Consider the following 7,156-nt stretch of genomic DNA (forward strand, 5'->3'; position numbering starts at 1 on the left):
CAGTCCCGTCCATGTTGCTACAAAAGTTGGGTGTTCATCCTTTCTGATGGAGGCATCATACTCCATAGTGTATATGGACCACATCTTCCTTATCCATTCGTCCGTTGAAGGGCATCTTGGTTCTTTCCATAGTTTGGTGACTGTGGCCATTGCTGCTATAAACATTGGGGTACACACCTTTCAAATCTTAATTTATTTTTTGTTTGTTTGTTTGTTTGGCATAAGGGTTATAATGATTACTTCGATATGTCAGCCTAACTGGGCCAGAGTCCCCAGTTACCAAATACTAGTTGGGGGCACCTGGGTGGCTCAGTCGGTTAAGCATCTGCCTTGCTCTGGTCATGATCTCGGGGTCCTGGGATTGGGCTGATATGGGCTCCCTGCTCAGCAGGGAGTCTGCTCCTCCCACTCTCTCTGCCCCTTGTCCTGCTCATGTTCTCTCTCTCTCTCTCTCTTTCTCAAATAAATAAATAAAATCTAAACACACACACTAATCGAGATGTGGCTGTGGAGGTATTTTTCAGATGCAGTTAACACCTACAATCAGTTGACTTTAAGTAAAGTAGATCACTCTCAGTAATGTAGGTTGTTCCCATCCAATCATCTGAAAGCCTCAAGAGCAACACTAAGGCTTCCCAGTGAAGAAGAAATTCTGCCTTGTGACGGTAATACCAGTTCCTGCCTGAGAGTTTCCACCCTGCCAGCCTGATTTGCCAGCCTGCACAATCATGCAAACCAATCACTCGAAATAAATCTGTGTGTGTGTGTGCGTGTTTTCTGTAAGTATACAGATTTGAGTAGAAATATACACTGGTTCTCTTCCTGTTCAGAATGCTGACTAATGCCAAGGTATTTAATTGTGTTAAATACTCTATCTGCATTTAATGAGAGAGTCTTTTTTTTTTCCTTTGAAGCAGAGGCAGCTAGTTTTCCCCCATTATCTGTTCTTTTCTTCCATAGCAATAACATTACGGGAGACACCTTACCACTCTTGATTTTCCCAAAGTCCCTTGCAGCAAAATGTGGCCATGTGACCACGTTCTGGCTAATGAGCTGTGATTTGAAGAAGTGTGTGCGATTTTCAAGTCTTGTCCTTCAAGGTGCAGAGGAGGGAGAATGGGGGACATGCTCTTTGCTTGACCATTCTTCCCTTCTTGCTACTGGAATAGACCAGCTGGAGTAGCCATCTGGATGACAAGATGGAAGTTGTGTGTTGAAAGGGGCAAGGCAACAAGTGACTCTGTGTCACTATTAATCCTGAGCCACCATACCAGCTTTGGACCATCACCCTAGAGTTCCATGTGAGACACAAAATCTATCTTTTTTAAGTTGCTCTTATTTCAGTTCTTTCTGTTCCAAGAGTCAAAGAGACATCCCTTCAATGAAAATAACACCAACATATTCTCTACATTAAACAATACTCTCATATTTTTAATGTACTTCAAATTCATTTCAGTAGTGGGTTTTTTATTATTTTTACATCTATTTCCATAGGTGATTGGTCTATAATGTTCCTTTCTTTTAATGTGCCTGTCAAGCTTTAGTATGAAGGCCATACTAACCTCTTAACGCTCATGGGAAAATGATGTCCCCCTTAATAATACATGCAATAAAAGTTGTTGAATCTTGGAAGATAAACTACTTCCCGTAAGTGCTTGTTAAGGGGGTCCTATGATTGATGAGTGACCCAATTTTTGTAATTGAGTCATATGTTTATATATGTACATAATTCTATTTCTTCCTGGGTCAATTTTTGTAATAGTTTTCCTAGAAAATCATCTCAGTTCTTAGATGTTTTCAAATATTTTGGCTCATACTTTCTCTTTCCATATTACATTTTCTACTTAATGTATAGTTGGATTTCTTTTTTTTTTTAATTTCTTTTCAGTGTACCAGAATTCATTGTTTATGTACCACACCCAGTGCTCCATGCAATACGTGCCCTCCATAATACCCACCCCCAGGCTCACCCAACTTCCCACCCCCCGCCCCTTCAAAACCCTCAGATTGTTTTTCAGAGTCCATAGTCTCTCATGGTTCATCTCCCCCTCCAACTTCCCTCAACTCCCTTCTCCATATAGTTAGATTTCCTCTTTAAAATTTCTAATATGCGTGCTGCTTCACTCTCCTTTTCTTAATCATTTATACCAAAAATATATACCTCTTTATAAAAGTACTTTCAAAATAGGTGTTTTATTCTCTAAGTGTTTTTTACTTATTTATATAATTTTAATTTTGTTGCTTTCTGCTCTAATCCTCATTATTTTATTATTACTACTTTTTTTGCATTTACTCTATTATTTTTGTACTGAGTGTTTAGATCATTTTCGGTCCCTCTTTTTAAATACGTGCTTCTGGAGTTACAATTTTCCTTCATAGTCCTGTTTCAGCCTCACCCAGGCCTCTACTAGCCCATAGGGCCCCTTTGGGAGAACTTTCAAATGTTGTTCTCTCTGGGTAGACTCAAGTTTCTAGATGCAGAGTTTGGTTGGTGGTGCTTTTGTTTGGAAGAGGAAAAGCTGCTCTTCATCTGGGCAGATGTCATTTGGCATCATGGGGCACACCTGATGATGATGCTTTAGTGTCCCAAACCCCTGCCCAAGTCCCCTTGGGCACAGCTGCCCTAGTTACATCCAGAAGTTTTAACAGATTAAATACTTTTTCATTCAGTTCTGTAAGTTTGTGATATCCATTTTGGCCTCTACAACACACAAATTCTTTAGAGAAATGTTTTTCAGTTTCTAAATACATAATAGGAAGGAAGAGTGGGGTTTTTTGGGGGGGGGTGAATTTATTTCTTTTTATATTACTCTATGGTCAGAAAATGTGGTCCATATAACAAGCATTCTTTTGGTATTTGTTAACATTTATTCCATGGCCTAAAGAAGGTCAGTATTTATCAATGTTCCTTCTCCATGAGAAAGAAAAAGAGAGAAAGAGACTTTTTACTTATTCTTCCCTCTGTCCATGTAGGGCTTCACAAATGTCTATTAGCATGAGTTATTAATTGTATTTACTTTTCTGGGTTTAATTTTCTTTTTCTGGCATCCGGTGTGCAGTGATGTTTTCCTCCTTTAGATGTATCATAGTAAAATCCCAGGGGGTTTTTTTTTTGTTTGTTTTTTGTTTTTTGTTTTTACAAAAATGCTTTTATTTCCCCTTACATGTTTAAAAATATCTTTCTTCTGTTTTTACACTTAGTGGATAGTTTGGCCAAGTGAAAAAGGCAAGGTTGGAAACAATAATCCCTGAAAGAAGAAGTCCCTCTGGTACTGATACTGATGCTGAGAGATCCAATACAACTCTGAAACCCGTTGTTTTTCCCTCCAAGGCTTTTAGGATCTTCTCTTTGTCACAAGTGTTTCAAATGTCCTATGGTCAGTATGACTCTGTCATCATCCAGTCTGATGAGCACCTTGGTGGCCCCATAAAATTTGGAGATATGTGTCTCTCAACGCTGGGAACTGTTCTTCAATAATCTCTTAACAGGTCTCTCCCCTCCCATTTCCCCCCCTTTTACTCTGGTCCTTCTCTCGGGATCTTCTGTTTTAAGGTGTGATCCAACCTCTCATTTTATGGTCTGCTCCTTCATCCTCCACCTTTGTCTTGTTGCCCCATTACTAGATTTCCTCACGCCTATCTTCCACCTCCTCCCAAGCATTCCCCTTCTCTGTTGCCATATTGTTAAGTTCAGAGAAGTCTTTTTGGTTCCCTAATTGTTTATTTTTTTAATAATCTCCTTCTTCTGGTTCTTCTGTCTCTAAGGACAGTCTGGGAAGATTGCCCTTCTCATGCTCTCTGGGTCCTCCAGAAATCCCTGCTAGAAGTACTTGGACTCTCAAAAGACATCATCTTCTTGTTTCTCAGATGAAGTATAATTGTTTTTAACTTGGCTTGAGCATAAGTTTTCTACCGCTATGTAAACCTAGCACAGACTACTCAGTACCTCATGGCTCTGGCCAGGGCTCTACTAAGCCCCTCATCTGGACCAAGGTGCCAGCTGGGATGGACACTTATCTGGCAGCTTGGAGAAATGTCCACTTCCAAGGTCATACAAGTTATTGGCAGATGTGATTCCACGTGCTTGGAGGACCAGAGTCCCGCTTCCATGCTGGCTGTCAGCAAAGAATCCCATGTTTCCTGACATACGGCCCCTCCATCACTAAGCCAGCAACAACACACTGCACCCTTCCTGAACATGGCGTCTCTCCCACTTCTCCATCTGCCACCATCCAGAAAAAACTGCTTTTAAAGGGCTATGAGTAGAATGGATTCACCCAGATAATGTCCCTTTTCATGAACTCCAAGCCAACTGGTTAGCAACCTTACTTACATCTGCAAAATCCTGTTTGCTGTATAATGTAACATACCACGGCCTTGATGCCTTACTATGTTCAGAGACATGGGGATCAGAGTAGGGAACCCTGCAGGACCGCTTCAGGATCCTGGCAATGTCAGAATATTACAAAGCCATGCATCCTCTGGCTCTAAATCATCTGTTCTGTCCTAGTCAGCTCATGCTGGCATAAAAAAGAAAAGGAAAAAAACCACAGACTGGGCGACTAAAACACAGACATACTCTTCTCACTGTTCTGGAGGCTGGGAGTCCAAGGAAAGCAAGGCGCCGCTGGGCAATTCCGTTTCTGTTGAGAACCCTCTTCCTGGTTTTCATGCAGATGCCTTCTGGGCCTTTTTACCATGTCCTCGCGTGGCAGAAGGAGAGAGATCATCTTGTACATGGCACTTCTTGTGGGGCACTAACCCCATTCAAGAGGGCTCCACTTTCATGACCTAATCTCCCAAATCCCACCTCCAAATACCACCACACTGGAGGTGAGAATTTAACATATGAATTTGGAGTGGACACGGGCATTCAGTCCATGGCAAGTCTTATTCTTGGTCCTACCCCTTTAGACTCTGCTTCAGGTGCCAGGCAAGTGCCCAGCTAAACAATGCTCCTCCTCACATCCAGCCTCTCTTGGGTTTTTAATCTGAGCCATCCTGTTCCTCCCATGTAGCTACTCGGGTTAGAATTCACTTTTTTCTGGAGAGCTTTCCTGGTCCCCCGAGAGTATACTAAGTGCCCTCTCTGTGCACCCATTTCCCCTAGCATGGAACTGATCAAAGCCTTATCACACTGTTCTGTGAAAACCTGTCTACCAACCATTTTCTCTAATAGAAAGTAAGCTCCATAGGGCAGGGACTCTGGCACACAATAAACATTCAACAAAAATTTGATAAACAAATGTGAAGTAATTGTCACTAAGTAAAGTATTAGAAAACTCCTTTAAAATGCATACGTCTAGCTCTGACTAAATTCCAGACTTTAGGCAGTGGAGTCAGAGAACTCTGGGTCAGTTTCTAGCTATATGATTTTGCTATAGATGGAATGTCTATGTCTGTCCCCACCCACCACCCCACACCTTCTCACCCAGCCTCAAATCCTTATGCTGAAGCCCCAATCCCCTGACATATGGCCCCTTCAACATGACAGTGATAGTATCAGGAGGTAGGCCTTTTGGGGGGATGGTAATTAAATTTATATGAGGTCATGAAAGAGGAGCCCTCATGAAAGGATCAGTGTCCTTATAAGAAGAGACACCAAAGAAATAAGACTTCTCTCTCTACCATATAAAAACATAACCAGAAAGCATGCCTTGCAAGAAACTTATCTGCTGGCACCTGGATCTTGGACTTCCAGCTTGCAGCATGGTGAGAAATGAATTTCTGTTTTTTAAGCCCCCCAGTTTGAGATTTTTGTTATGGCAGCCCTAGCCCTAGAAGACCAGTACACCTAGAAACAGGTGATTTGACTTAGAGCAAGCGTCAGTGGAGAGGACGGGAAGACGTCTGAGGTCTCAGCCCTGCTGTTCTCCAAATGCTGGGTGGCTAGGTTGAGAAAAAGAAGTTGACCCATGGAAGGAAATAGGAAAGAGGGACCAGGAGGTGACCTGAGAGGGAATGCTGCAGGCTGTAGGGTTCTGGAAGCCAGGGGAGGGAGCCCTAGTGAGAAGGATGGGCCCAGCGCTCTCAGCAGCAGCTGCTAGCCAGGAGAGCAGTGCTGCCTCCACCAGAACTCTTTCAGTGCAGCATAGCAGAGAGGGGAAATGGGAGCTGAGGAAAGGTGGTCAGCAGAAGGTTGCTTTGGGGAGAAATTTTCCTATTAAGGAAAAATAGAGATAGGGAACAGTACTGGAAAAAGAGAGAGGTCTAGAAGTTCGTCCTTGAGTGGGAAGTGAGTCCATGTTTATGTGCTGTGGGAATATTCTAGGAGGGAGGGAGTTGCAACTGGAGTTTCGGATGGGAGGTGGGGTGATGAGTGGGTCCTGTGAGGGAAAGCAGAAAGGAGAGACCTCTGAGGGGACCACAATACCCCATGTTGTCACTGGCAAGAGGGCAGGCTGGCTGGAGGACTGGGAAGAGCAAGTCATCGATCCTTTGAAGACATTCCCTTCTCTGCCCACCGCCAGGCATCCCAGGCTCCTTGACCCGCAGCCTTGAACCTCCTCCCCGGCCCGCACAAATTCTACTTTGTGTCTGAGAAGGGGTGCGAGGAGCAGGACAGTATGGACAGTAATTTCAGGTGTGCGGTACCACAAGAATTGTGGCAAATCCACATTGAAGTCAAAGAAAAAAGCATCCGTTGCATTTTAATCCCATTAAATGACACTTTGAAAGACCAAGGATCCAACCTATACCTCAGAGATAAGTTACTATGAAGATTCTAAAGATCTTAATTCACCAGGCCTGATTTCTTACACTTGAATGACAGCTTTCAAAAAATATAAATGTACAGGAGAGGAAGAACATTCAGAAGGATGCCTGCCTCCTCCTGCCCTGCGATTATGGTTCCCTCAGGATACCTCAGCCCTCACCACCCACCCAGACACTGTCCCCCTAAAGACCCTCCAAGAGTCAGAGCCTCTTTTCTTTCCTTCCAAATTCCAGGGAAGCAAGAAATCCCCAAATCTTACAAAGATAAGCATGTCAGCATTGTTCAGCACATTTTTCTAAAATCATAGTCAAATTTTTAAAATATTTTCCCAAACACAAGATATAGGAAACATCAACACAAAAAAATATAATAATCACATCTAACTACAATTTAGACCTAACCAAGTTAAATGAATGATGCCACTTTAATAACTTTTTATTA

This window comes from Mustela putorius, unplaced genomic scaffold, assembly GCF_011764305.1.
Source record: "Mustela putorius furo isolate JIRA1106 unplaced genomic scaffold, ASM1176430v1.1 tig00000765_pilon_pilon_pilon, whole genome shotgun sequence".
Classification (NCBI taxonomy): Eukaryota; Metazoa; Chordata; class Mammalia; order Carnivora; family Mustelidae; genus Mustela; species Mustela putorius.